Below are 14727 nucleotides of genomic sequence, written 5' to 3'. Positions count from 1 at the left end.
TTGCTCAGAGCTGGTTTCGAACTCCTGACCTTGAGTGATCCTCCTGGCTCAGCCTCCCAGAGTGCTAGGATGATAGGTATGAGCCACCGTGCCCGGCCCAGCAGGCATGTTTTATACATGTATATATTGTCAAGCTGATTCCAAAATCTTTAAGGCAACTTGAAAGTCCAAAAATAGCCAAAACAAATTTGAAAAACAAGAACAGAGTTGCAGAACTCATACAGCTTTCAAAATTTACTACAAATCTACAATAATCAGTATGGAATTGATATAAAATTAGAGAAACCTATCAATGGAGCAGAATAGAGTACAGAATTAGACCTACATATAAATATATGGTCAACTAGTTTTTGTCAAAAGTGCAAAGGGAATGAAATAGGGAGAATGATAGTCTTTTCAACACATTTTTTTTTTATTTCAGCGTATTATGGGGGTACAAATGTTAAGATTATGTATATTGCCCTTGCCTCCCCCTCCAGTCAGAGCTTCAAGCGTGTCCATCCCCCAGACAGTGCACATAGCACTCATGTATGGCACAATTTTATAGCCATATTTAAAAAAATCAAACTTAGCTCTTACAACACACCATATACAAAAATTAACTTACTTGGAACATAGACCTAATTGCAAGAGATAAAATTATAAAATATTTGAGTAAAAATAGAGGGAAAGATCTTAGTGACCCTAAGTTAGGAAAAAGTTTCTTAAATAGCACACTAAAAGCATAAAGTACAAAATTTAAAATTTAATAAATTTAATTTTATCAAAATTTTAAAAACTTGCTCTTCGAAGGATACAGTTAAGAAAATAAAAGTCAAGTCACAGGAGACTTTTGCATAACATACATTTGCATAACATATATATCTGAAAAAGGACTTTTATCCAGAATAAATAAAAAATTGTTACAACTCAATAATGAGAAGACAATTTAATTTTTTAAAATGGACAAATGATTTCAGCTTTACTTTATCAAAGAAGACATATGGATGGCATATAAGCATATGAAAAAAATGCCTAGCATCATTAGTCATTAATGAAATGTGAAATAAACCAAAATGAGATACAACTACATATTGACTAGAATGGCTAAGGATAAAAAAAACAAAAAAAAAAACAAAAAAAAAACCAAGATGGTAATTCCAAATGTTAGCACAATGTAGAGAAATTAAAACTCTCATATACTACTAGTTTGAATATATAAAATGGTACTATGACTTTGGAAAACAGTTTGGCAATTTCTTAAAAAATTGAATATACTTCTATCATACAATCCAGGCATTCCATTCCTAAATGTTCATCCAAGAGAAATGAAAGCATATGTCCATAAGAATAGTTGTACATAGCACATAGTCATATTTGGGGTTTTTTTTCTTTTTTTTTTGTTTTTAACTAAGAATATTACTAAGGAAAGACATTTTTAAATTTTTTTTGGCATAGTCATATTTGTATCAGCCAAAAATAGGAGTCTACCTGAATATCTATCAATAGGTTAATGTAAACAACTTGTGGCAAATTCATGTAATGTAACAGTATTCAGCAATAAAAAGGAACAGACTATTGATGGATAAATTTCAAAATAATTATACCAAGCCCAAGAAGCCAGATCAAATTAATACATACTGTATGATTTCTATTGTATAAAATTCTGGACAATGCAAACTAATGTACAGTGATAGCAAATCACTTGGTTTCTAGAAATAATGAAAGACAGAGGACATATAAAATGGCATGAGGAAACTTTATAGGTTGATGGAAATCTTTTTTATCTTAATTGTGGTATGGTTACAGGATGCACATCTATTCCAAAATCTGTGCAATTTTACACATTAAATACATGCAATTTATTATTTATTATACTTCAATAAAGTTTTGAACACTTTTTTAAAATAAAAGAAGAGGAAAGGAAGGAAGACAAAATTTTATGGCAGAAAGATAGAATTCTCAATGAGAAAAACACATTAGACATTGAAGAATTGGTAGAGAGTTCAAGAAAAAGCCATTAGACACAGGGCTTTGAATCAATAGCATTGCGTCAACCATCTTTTAAATCCTAGATTCATTCAGACTAGCTTTGTAGAAGAGAAGATGCTTAAGCAGTGGTTTTAGAGTGTAGGCAACACTGTGACACATGATGCTGTGCAGAGTACAATAAGAAAGAATATTAAATCATAGGCTTTAAAGTGTCACCTTGTCACATGCTCTGCCTCCAAGTCAGGTTTATTTCAGAGACATTTGGTGACAGCAGCTATTCCACAGCCCATTTCTCTAAATTGTGTTTGTAATATCAGGAAATGTCTAGCCACCCATCCAGGAGCCTTGTATTCATCTTTGACTGCTATCTCCTCTCACCCCTTGTGGTGGCCATAGAAGAGACCCTTCCAGATCCCTGCTCAAAAGGCAGCCTGCTTCAGGGAGCGTAGTTGGCTGACAGCCTCCATCTGCAGTGCCTTTAGATCCATCACAGCATTGGAGCTGAGGCCATTTTCTTCCCAGCAGCTGCTAGTCAATGAATGGCCCTCACCATTCCTGCCCAATGTGGGATTCTTTGCCCAACATCCCTTGGATCAGAGATCTCCTCTAGGTTGGTCAAAATATTCTTAGAGCTTCATCCAAATCTGAGGCTCTTCCTAGCCAATCATTCTTCCTTCCAACTCCCTGTTCACAGTATCAGACCTACGTTGTGGTGTGAAGGTCTTTCATGACTCACAGTCATTCTTTTCTTTATCTTTTATAGGCATTACCCCCCAAAGAAGCTCTTGCACTTCTGTCTTGACATCTACTTCCTAGAGGACGTGAACTGACATGCACCCTTTTCACTCCTTCCATCATCTAAGTCTCAAAGTTCTACGAGTCAATCCTCAAACTTTCTTGAAGTCGTTTTCTTCTCCAATTTCACTGCACTGCCCTAGGTCAGGCTGCCCTAGTTTTGTTGTCCAAGAACTTTCCCAGGCAATGGTCAGACATGGAATTTGAATTCCAGTGCTCGTATTACTGTAGGAACAGAGTGGGTGCCTGTGCAGCCTGGGTATCTCTAGAAGAGGACGACAACATCCTCAAGAACAGAATCCACTCTGATCATTAACTGGCATCTAGTGCTCAAAGGTTACCTTATTTATTTTCCATCTGAAATGAGAAAAGTTTAGTCACAGTCTCTGTCCTTTAGAAAGGATCAGAGAGGCCGGTGAAAATCTCATTGGTAAAGTGGTGCGAGCTCCTTAAAAGCTCTGATACTCTTTTACTGTGGTTGATATTGCTGACCTGCCACTATTCCCATATGTCTTTTATTTTGACTCCAGATGAGGCCTGGCTGCCTTCCTCTGATGTTTAAAGCCTTCTAATCTTGTCTCTCAATATTCCCTCTCATCCAACATATGTTACAGCCAAATGGAACCGCTTGCTTATCCCCAAGCAAAGTCTGTGCTTTCTCACTTCAGTAATTTGACTGATTCCCTTTCCCTCTATCTGGAATCCTCTTGCCTCTCATTCCCAAAGCTGCTTGTCCAAATTCTACTCATCATTTAAAGCCTACCTGAAATATGATATCACCTAGGAATCCTCAGAGTTACTCTCTCCCTCTGCCACCATCTCACAGTAATTCTTCTTGTGTATTTCTCATGGTACTTGATGCTTTCCACATTGCCTGGTGCCTATTAAGTACATTTCTCATACTCCCTATTATGTTATAAGCTCCTTGCCCATCTCTCATGCTCACCCTCCCCACGGGCCTGGTAGCTAAGGGCTGCTCGATACCTCAGTTCTAAATGGGTGAATGTTTTCACAGGTGGTGAGGGGTTCATTTGTGTTCCCTGCATCTTCACAGGGTGCCTCATTGATATCCAAGGTCACAGGCTGGTGGGGCCGCCGGTGGGGTTCTAGATAGCTTTGTGTAGAAAACCAAGTATTTTCCTGAGCATGGCCTATTGTGCGTCTTTCATTGTTAACATAGTTCTCTGGTCAAATTGGATAAAAGCAGAAAGTCTCCAAGGCTTCTCATGAGGATATGGATGGCCATCATGGCTAAAACAGAGTACCTTACCTCCAGGGCCTGAACAGGGGGTTTCAGAAGGAGTTGCTGTGGCTGGGGCAGAACATCATTATTAGCAATTTTCATCTCCAAAGATCTACTCCTTCTGTGTTCTCTCATTCTAATTCTCTAGTCACCATCAGGACTGACTCTTGGACATCCACCTCTCACTCTATAAAGTGACAGTCAAGATGTGGACAGTCTCCATGTGTTTCTCTAAGAGCCTTGCAGTGGTTCCAACTTTGCCAAGGGGTTCTCTCACTTTGCTCTGTATACTCCAAACCAACTTCCATGAACATGTTCCCAGGTCTGTAAGCATTCTGCAGTGAACACATATTGAGGTCTACTGTATGCCAAGAACAAAGCTGCACCTACCCAAATAAATAAGATCCAGATCCCGAATTCACTCAGTAAGCCAAAATTGCCTTATTTTTAGGATACAATTAAATTTTTTTCTGGTTCAAACTTTTATGATCTCCTTGGTGGTCAATTCCCACTCTAAAGTTTTCTAGAGAAGTGTTTACTGAGGCAAAACAAACTTCCTTGATTCAAGTGACCAACTCTGTCCAATGCAGCAAGGCTCCAAATCACCAGCCAGGACTACTTTTACAAAAGCTCTGGTGTACATCATTGCAGTAATCACATGTATGATTTAAGACACACACATGAGGGAAGTTGTTCTCTCACATGGTCTTCAATGCAATGCAGACATTCTTTGAGCTTTCCCAGGTAATAAATACCACTGAGAACAGAAAGTTCTGGAAGACAGTCCATCAAGCCCTCAGGCGGATCATCACTTGGATGGCAATTTTCCCAGGTGTGGATAATTAGCTCTAGCTGAAAGGGCAAAAATGTGTCTCCCACAAGCAGGAACAAACCTAGAGTTTGTCTTAATTTCGAAAGTTTTCTAACAGTAGTGATTTTTAATAGCCAGACCAAATATCTAACAGCTGCTACCAGCCCAGGTCCTGAGACTCGGATGCAGCCTGACTATTAATTTCCTAAAAGCCTAGCAAAACAAAGTTGGATGCCAGAGTTTCAAGAAAAGTCTTCTCTTCCAATAACAAATTTTCCGCTAGCTTCTTAACCTCTTCCCAAGATCTCGGTCAAGATAAAAGAAACATAAAAGCATCATGTTGGATCCTATCTTACCATTGCTGAAAAACCTGTCACTGATTGCCAGCAGAACCGAAGCTTCATCTTGTCAAGAACTCAAATGCCCTGGGATTCTCCATTCTTCTGATCTGTCATCACGGAGACATGCACACATGCACACATTCATTAGTGAGTTGTTTCTCACTTTTGAAGAGTTTAAAAACTTAGTCTTTTTTCTTTTCTTTTTTTTTTTTTTTTTTGGCTATGTGGGATGAGCCATGAAATCAGTCAAGAGACCTGTTTATAGGACTTTGTTATAATATTAACTCACTGTTTATTCTGGAGAAAGTTATTCTCTTTGAAACTGTGTACTCACCTGAAATACAGAAATAATAACACCCACCTGCCTACAGAATGTCTGTGGCACTCAAATGAGATAATACTTGTGAATAAATTTGATAAAAGGAAAAAAAATCAATGTATAAATATAAAGAATAAATAGAGCTCATGGTTAATATGCTTAACTTGGTATATTGCTTACATATACCACAAAGAGATAATTATTTAGTATAGCTTTGTTAAATAGCAAAAGAAAAAAATAATTTTTATGGTTTAAAATCAGCAAGCCTGTAGCCTGGACCATATTTGAGTTGTAGCATACTGTCAAGTACATGGAAGATGATACATTTTTATTGGATAGAAACCTGTGATGGGTTGCAGTCTGGATGCCAGCTCAAACTCTATCTCAGCCTTAGCCTGTGAAAGGCATGTTAAGGTGAGAAGAAGTGCTTACACTCCCCTGCAGATCATTGCCAACAAGAACCTTTACTATTGAGAAGGTGTGCACCAGAACATTGAAGCTCAGCAAAAGAAACCAATAAGTTCAGGTGTGTTTAAGAACTTTACTTAGGTATCATTCTTCTTAAAAGCATTGGGTAAATAAAATCTCTTCCCAATTCAAAAACACATTTCCACAAAGGTAGAAGAAGGAAAACAATCCCACTTTTATTACTGAATAAGCATTTAACCAAAATGTGATGCAATTTTGGCATCACAAACTGCATAGGCAATTTGCTAAGAGACCAAAGACAGATAAATACCTTCCCCTTATATAGCCAAGTAGATACAACTCAGTACATACATGTTTTCAATATATACAATCACTAGTCCTCAAGTAAGAAGACCGCACAGCACATTTTGTCACAAATTGTTCATCTTAACTTTACCATGGTAATTGGGGACTACTTGTGTTAGCTAATTAGCTTTATCTGGGGAAGAAAAAACTTGTCATATCTTTATTACAAGAAATGGTTTTGCAAATTGGAGCAAGATACCTACTGAAATTAGACTCTTACCCTCTCACAGGAACTTGGAGATAGGGGAGCTAACTCCTTTGATGTTTGCTTTTCAAAAAGATACTCCCAAGTCCTTGTGAAAGATATTCCTGGGTCATAAAGCTGATAAAAAGTCTATCTAGTCTTTGAAGGGATACATTTTAAAGAGATGAAAACATATTGGCAATTACAAGTTTCCTAAGGTAAATACTCAAAGAAAAAAAAAAAATAAGGAAGAAAAATCTTTTCCTTTATTTTCAAAAGGGAGAATTTAACCCCTTATATTGAATTTGCATTTGTCCTTATAAAAGCCACCACTTTTTAAGCAGGAAATTTTCATGTGAGAGAACAGATGGAAAGTATGACCACATCTTACTCAGAACAGTGACCTCTGGGTGGCAGAATATCTGAACAATAAACCTCCTTCATTATTGGTTTTAGAGGCCCAAGAGAAGGCAAATTTCTATTATTCCTGAAGTGGGTCCTCAGCCCTTCTCTGATCTTAGTTACCCAGAAGGGTGTTGAAACCTCATAGGTAGCAGGCTTCAAAGAGAATAGACAGTCAATGTCTCTTTTAGACCTTTAAAGGTGTCAAACTCTCAGTTAATCTTTCCTAGATTTGAATAAGGGAAGACCTGGCTGCATCAGTGCAGATTCTCTAGAGATGTAAATTTCCCCCATGAAAGACAGCTTTGCACGGAGACTTCTTATTCTATGTCTCTCTGAACAGCCATTTCAAAATACGTCAAAAATATATTTTGGGGTAAAATAATTTGACTTCAGCCCCCATTTTGAAACTTTGAAAAGTTTTACATACTAAAAGCTAAGTTGATAACTTTGGAGAGATTTGGGATAGAAAATGTTAGATATAGATGGGCAAAGGCATAGAAAACAAATTAGGATAAGCAGAAAGGAATAATTTAAAATATATCATCCTATATATTATTGAATCAGTCTTTTAGACCTGAAAATGGATCGTTTCAGTTATACAGCTGTGTCCTGTTCCAGGAAGTGGCATTGCAGATGGGCTAGGCCTCTGTATATGATGTATGCAAAAATATCTTAACTAAGAGGCATTTCTATGGCCATAGAAGAAAAACAATGGATAATGTCTGGAGTAGTCTATATAGATAGACTAGTTTTCTTAGAGCCTCTGAAGTACCATCAGATTGAAGTGGCAGTCTGACAGATTTTTCTGGATTGTAGTCTGAATCAAGTGTTCAGGTGTTCTTTCTGAATAGTTTATACATTTGGCATGAAGGCTATTTACATATAAGTTGTTGTGGTGATTTTTCCTGAAGTTTTTTTTTAAGTTGTTTCACTTTAGTTTACAGGGCTATATCAAGCCAAAAAAATAGAGAAAAATTTGGAAACTGGAAACTGGAAATACAATTCTAAACCCCTCCCCCCCAAACTGAATGGACCACCTCTTGGCCAAGGAGACTCCAGAGAAACTTTAAAAACTAAATTCCTGGGCACTATGTGATGGGAGGTTAGACATGCATCATTATACCCCCTCCCTTTTGGAGTTTGGACACAATGGCTGACCAGTATTACTTGCAAGGTGTTTACCTCAACAGCACATGCATAAAAATTGGAACAATGTAGAGAATATTAGCATGGTCCTTTGGCAAGGATGACATGCAAATTCATGAAGCATTCCATATTTTTGTTAAAAAGAGCACTTGTCAGGGTTCTTTCCATGAATTTTCTTGAAGAAGAAACAAATTTTGTACTTGATTATAAACCACTTTTTGAGAATAATCAAAGTAAAACAATAATTATCTGTGGATGAAAAAAGACTTAGAATAAGCATGACTAAAGACACAATTAACAAGGAAATTTGTTTATTTTTATGTCATACAAAAATTTAACATAATAATCATAATTATTACTGATAACATATACCAAGACATAACAGAATTTTAGGAATCACATACAATTTTGGAACACATTTTAATAACACATTTGTACAAATGGAACTCAAAGAAAGTCAAACAGCATTTCTTATTTGACAATGTTTCCATATAATTTTTATATACCAAGTCCAAAAGTTAGTTCAAGGTCTTAAAGACTTAATTTTAGAATTTTAAATTTGATTTTGAGAAGTTTGTTAAATATCAAAGGTTTAAAACACTTGCTCAAAATAGCATCACAGGTCTGTAAAATAATAGTCTTTGAATTATCACATTGGCTAAAGATTTTAGCAAAACTTCAAAAGGCAAAGGAGATTTCCCTTGGCCTCTATAGTTTGGGGAAGTGAGTAGGATACCAAAGCTTGCCTCTTCTGGAAACTACAGTGAAGGGAACTCAGGACCTCACCAGCCAGCATAAGGGTAAAAATTTCTTACCAGTTGAGGTGGGAGGATTGCTTGAGACCAGGAGTTCAAGATTAATATGTCAAAGAAATAGATTTTGGGGCAAAATATTTTTATTTCCCTCAGCAGACTCATAGGAGAAAGGCATACAAATTTATTAATGTGCACAGGAATATTACAAAATGTAAGATCTTAAAGGAAAGTCCAGATGGTTGATGCTTTTAAACCATCTTGAGTTTACAGAAAGAATGGGGCAGAATATGGCTAAAAGCAGGGATGGTGGTAAATCATGTTATGGTGGAAAGATAGGTTATGGAAGGGAGAGAAGAGGAGGCTTGGCTAGGAATGGTGGTCTTGTTATATAGATAAAACTTCACAGGTAGCAGCCTTTAGAAAGAATAGATGGTGAACGTTTTTTTTTCAAAGATTTAAAGGTATCAGACTCTCAGTTAATCTCTCTCAGTTGCAAACAAAAGATGTGTCTTCAGAGAAAGTCTATTTGTATCTGTTGTTTACTTCACTTTCTCACCTCTATTGATGTAAACATCCCCCCAAAAAGACAGCTTTGTGGGACTACTTCTTTCTGCAGGTCCTATTAACAATCATTTCAAAATATGTAAAAAAAAAAAAAGGTATATTTTGTGGTTACATATTTTTATTTCCTTCAGGACATATTTTTTCTTTCATGTGTCCCACTTGGATCCCCATGAACAAAATTCTTTTTATTTCCACATGTCATTCACTCTCATCCAGTGCATATGCACCCTGAGGAAACTATTTGGGACAGTTTAAAGCAGTGCTCCTATGGTGACCAAGGTCCCAGTTTGCCAAGGACTATCAGTTTTAACACTGAAATCCTGTGAATTCAGGAACTCCTCAGTCTAGAGAAAATAAGGATAATATGTCACCCTATGACAGTTTCTCAAATTTTAATAAGCTTAATAAATTCCTGGGGATCTTATTAACATGCAGATTTTAATAGAATGGGTCTGGGGTGGGACCACACTTTGAGCAGCAGGTTTTTCCCAGGTACCAAATTACCTCCCCTTAGAGCATGTTGTTGAGCCTCCATGCTAGACTCTACTTAACAGTCAGTTTTCTGTGCTCCACTAGCCCATCACCCCTCATGGCAATTTGGCTTTTTCCAGAGTCCCCTGAAGCTATCAGATATCCCAGTCATAATCCCTGGAAATAGACAATTTTGATTTCCTACCCAACATCCATCCTTCACATCTTCTCTCCTACAGGAACTGAGACATGAGTGAAAATGGATTCAAGAGGTTTTTACACGGACACTAGCTCTAATGTCTGTAAGTTACGTAAGAACAGACACTATCTGTTACTCATCCCTGATGCTCACAACATGAAGCATGATTTCTTGCTGAGAGTAGTCATTCCATAAATGCTTGTTGGTTCCTTCTCTAGTCTCACTTTCCATTTCTAGAATCTAATTAGTACTTGGAATCTTCTAGAAAATAGAAAAATTATAGCAAAGACATCTTGAAGTTGTAGGGACAAAGAATTTAGAACTGGGATTAACAGTGGCTGTGTATGTCCCCAGCTGCATATTTACCATAAAACTGTATTGCTCATCTTAAACAGCAAATGCCTTTTAGGTACATGGCATTACACTATGGACTCACTTACTGAGGTTAACCAAAGAAAATAGCTTGTAGGGTAAACACATGTCAGTGGACACAGAAAAACTAGTGTTACTCTAGGACAGAACATCAATTTTAAAATATAAAGTAGAAAATTTCCTCTCAACAAATGGAAAACTAATTAAAGCTGTGTTATGATAAACACCCTTTAATGTTTTGTTTTTCCTTTACCGTGATTTCATTCACAGGAGGGGAAAAAAAATGAAGAAGAGGGTTTTAAGGAAATGACTGAGCAGCAAGATGGTAAAATAGATGTTTAGAAATACCTCTCATGATATAACCCACCTAAAATATAAAAATCGCATATTTTGTCAATGCATGGATGTGCTATTGAGAAAGGAAAGAAGCCCAGACATGAAAGAAAGTATGGATCCCTGGGGACAGTTTGGCCCATGTGGGACCTCTAATCATGGGCAGACTAATGTCTGGCTTCTAATTGAAGACAAAGTCTGAGCCTGAGCTTAGTGGGGGCTGGGATTACAGAGCACCACATAAAAATGAATTCCCCTGAGGGAGAAACTTCTGTCTGGTTTTAGTCTGCAAATGTCACATTCATGGCTGAAGAAGAATGACCAGACAGGCCAAAGTTAGGCAAGCATGAAAATGAGGTTTATTGAGGAAAGAAAGATAGGATTATAGGGCAAGAGCAAGATATAGATTTGCAGAGCATGATATATACACCGCCGATGATGACCAGACCCACTGTTGCAGCAAAGGAAGAGCAAAAGAGGGGTGCAAAAAAGGGACTTGGTTATGGTCTGCGTCTTATTTTATACTGCCCAGATAAGGACCTCCCTCGTGGTTCAGACGTCACCATGGAACCACTGATTGGACAGTTGGGAGCTGCGTGACCTGAGCCTTACTGCCCAAACAGATCTCCCTTGAGTCTCTCTGAAAGCCCATTTCGGGGGTGAATCACAGCAGCACCCACTTTCGTCCCTAGGAGACCCAGAATCCCTCGCTATTTACCTGGCACTTCCACAACTTGCAGAGGGAGATTATGGGCAACAAGCTTGACTTGCCTTTTACTCTGGGTGGAGCAGAAAACACAGAAAAGAAAACAAAACTTTCCTCTCATAATTCCTAAACCTGGGCAGTGTTCAAATGGATTAAGGGCAAGCATTTACCCTACTTGTGCGGCATCCATAAAAACAAGCTAAAAAATTAGTTTAAAGTGATCATGGGGTAACAGGGCCTCTTGATGGCTGGAAGGAGCAAATATAAATCTTCTCTGGAGAAAGACGCTTTAAACCCAGGCCTCGAAGAATTTCAGCACAGAATATTCAAGGAACATAAACTCACATACAGAAAGCTCTATCTGCACGAATTAGTTTATGCATGGAAATCAGCAAAAACAACAAACTACCAAGTCTTACTCATGAGCATGGCAGATATTAACAGAAATGGAATACAAAATAAGTATATTTAAAATACCTAAAGTAATAAAATAGGGCATTAAAAGAAGATATTAATAAATAAAGATTTGACCGGGCAGAATTAAAGAACTTAATTATAAAATATCTATTCAGTAAAATATAAAATTGGTATTAGAAGATTAATGGATGTGTTAAATAGTATATGAGGCATAGCAGAAGGAAGATTTATTAAACTCTAAGATAAATTTGAAGAAATCATAGAGAAAATAGAATAGAGAGGCAAAAATAATGGACTTTACAAAAAATGAAGACACACAGAAGATGGAGTCCATATCTCTAATGTACTCATCAGAATTTTAAGAGAAGGGAGGAGAGAATGGGAGATAGAAAATACTTGAGAAGGTAATGGCCGATATTTTTCTGGAATTGATAAATGCTCAGATTCAGAAAGCGTAGTAAATCCCAAGCAGAATGAATGAAAATAAATCCGCATTGAGACACATTGTAAAGCAACTGTGTTTTTCAGTGCTACTTCTGTTTGCTGGCCCTCTGGCTGCTATCTTAAAATACGTCAAATAAATACATGCTGGGGTGAGATATTAATATTTTTACTTCCTTCAGAGGTATATTTCAAATCTTTCTTTTAGGCTTTGCTGGTTGGCAATTTTGATAAATTCATATTTTATCATTTTCTGGAACTCTCTATTTTTTATTTTATTGAGCCAAAATATTTGATTGAAGAGTACACATTTTGTAAATTGGTTTTCTAGTGAAGGAAATTAAATTATTTTACCCTCAAAATATTTCTTTGACATATTTTGAGATGGCTGTTTAGAAAACCAGCAAACAAAAGTCACCCTGCAAAGCTGTTCTTCGTGGATGAGATTTGCATCTGTAGAGAATCTGCACTGAGGCAGCCAGGCTTTCTCTCAGGCCTCCCCTTGTCCAGAGGTAGGAAAGATTTGCTGAGAGTCTGGCACATTTAGAGGTCTGAAAGAAACATTTGCCGTCTATTCTCTCTGAGAGCTGCTGCCCGTGAAGTATATATCAAGAGCACCTTTGCTGGCCAGGCCTCCTCTTCTGTCTCCATCACCTGCTTTACCACCATAACCTGTTCTGCCTAGATCCAAGCCTCCATTCTTCCTGTAACCTCAAGATGCTATATAAGCTTCTAAACCCCACTGGGGTTTGGGGGATTAATCACTTTATGGTTCTCCCCTGTGTGCACATTAATATATTTGTGTGCCTTTTCTTCAATTAATGTGCCTTTTATGAGTTGATTTTTTTTTTTTTTTTAACAAACCTTCAGAGGGCAAAGGGGAAGTTTGGCCCCTGCACTAGTGTTATATAGCATGCACATGTTCACACTCAGTCTTTGGTTGGTTGATAGAATTTAATTTTAAAAACAAGGTGAATTTCAAAAATTCAGTTTTTGATGTTGGCCTAGCCATTAAAGACTCTGTCCTTATTAAATAATTACAATTCATTTTTTAAAGAACCTAAGCCAAAATTTATTTTAAAAAACCTTTGATGTAATTATTTTTAAAGATTAGTGCTGTATCGATTATTATTGTAATTTTAAAAGTCCTACAGTTATTAATCTTTAGGACAGAGTTTTTTTTTTTTAACTTGGACTTGAGATACCCTAAGATGTTTCAGATGACCTCAAGGACACAGATTTTATTTAATTTTAATAGAAATAATAATATATAGAATTAGTTTGGGAAAAATAGGATCCATGAGGCTGGTTTTAATAAAAATCTATTTATTAAAAACTTCATGATAGTAGGCACCAAGTCCTTTTTTTCACCACTCCATCTTCAGTGCTTAGCATAATGTTCAGCACATAGTAGATATTTAATAATTCTTGAATGAAAAAATAGATAACATAAATGTAGGCTGATAATTGAGTGTTTAAAAAGCCATAAGTAAAAAGCTTACATCTACGATGAAGATAAAGTCATCCTTATTTTATTTTATTCAAACAATCTCTATTAAGTGACTACTAAAATATTGTATGCATTGTGTAAATAAATATACTTGTGAATAACAGGCATGGCTCCTGCCGGTGTGAAGCTTACAGTCTGTTGAGGGAGACACAACTTGTTGGAAATATAGAGTGGTCAGGAGTATCCAGGTTTGAGCTTCTCAAAAGTGTAGCAAGGGATAGAAAATTCAACTTATCTCCTGCTGTAGGCATCTTATAAAGTAGTTTTGATTTTTTTCAATTTTGATTATTTATGATAATTCTTTAATATCCACAGCTGACACAGTACTTTAATATCAATTATCTTATTTGAAGCAGAAAGATCATATACTACCATTAATTTACAAATGAGGAATATGAGGTCCAGAGACCAATATGAGGTTTTAGACCATTATGCATGGCTATAAAGGGAATATCTGAGAAAAGAGGTTTATTTGGCTCACAGCTCTGCAGACTGTATAAGAAGTGTGGCACCAGCATCTGCTCCTGGTGAGGGCTTCAGGGAGCTTCCAATAAAGACAGAAGGTGAAGTGGGAGCAGGCATTTCACATGGCAAGAGAAGGAGAGAGAGAGAGACAGAGAGAGAAGGAGGAATGCCACACTCTTCTGAATGACCAGCTCCTGCATGAACTAGTAGAGAACTCACTCATTACCTCGGGGAGGGCACAAAGCCATTCACGAGGGATCTGTCCTCATCACACAAATGCCTTCCATTCAGCTCCCCCTCCAACACTGGAGAGTAAATTTCAACATGAGGTTTGGAGGGGACAAATAGCCGAACCATATCAGTGGGCAAATTATACGATTAGATCTCAGATTTTCTGAATCCAAATTATTGGAGACAAAGATATTTCTTTATTTTTTATTTGGTTTTGCTATTTGTTTTCAGCAAATACCTGAATAAAGGGAAAGATCATAGTGTCTTTATTGCA

General features: G+C 37.0%; 1 non-coding gene across 1 annotated transcript; it reads left to right on the top strand.

Moving 5' to 3' along the window:
* The first annotated feature begins 8017 nt into the window (after positions 1–8017).
* LOC142874975 (U6 spliceosomal RNA) lies at positions 8018–8124 on the top strand. The gene has a single exon (XR_012922559.1). It is a non-coding gene; the product is annotated as a U6 spliceosomal RNA (small nuclear RNA).
* The last annotated feature ends 6603 nt before the right edge of the window (positions 8125–14727 follow it).

This window comes from Microcebus murinus, chromosome 1, assembly GCF_040939455.1.
Source record: "Microcebus murinus isolate Inina chromosome 1, M.murinus_Inina_mat1.0, whole genome shotgun sequence".
NCBI classification, from domain to species: Eukaryota; Metazoa; Chordata; class Mammalia; order Primates; family Cheirogaleidae; genus Microcebus; species Microcebus murinus.
The sequence above is the reverse complement of the archived record's forward strand: the minus strand, read 5'-3'. Positions and strand labels throughout refer to the sequence as shown.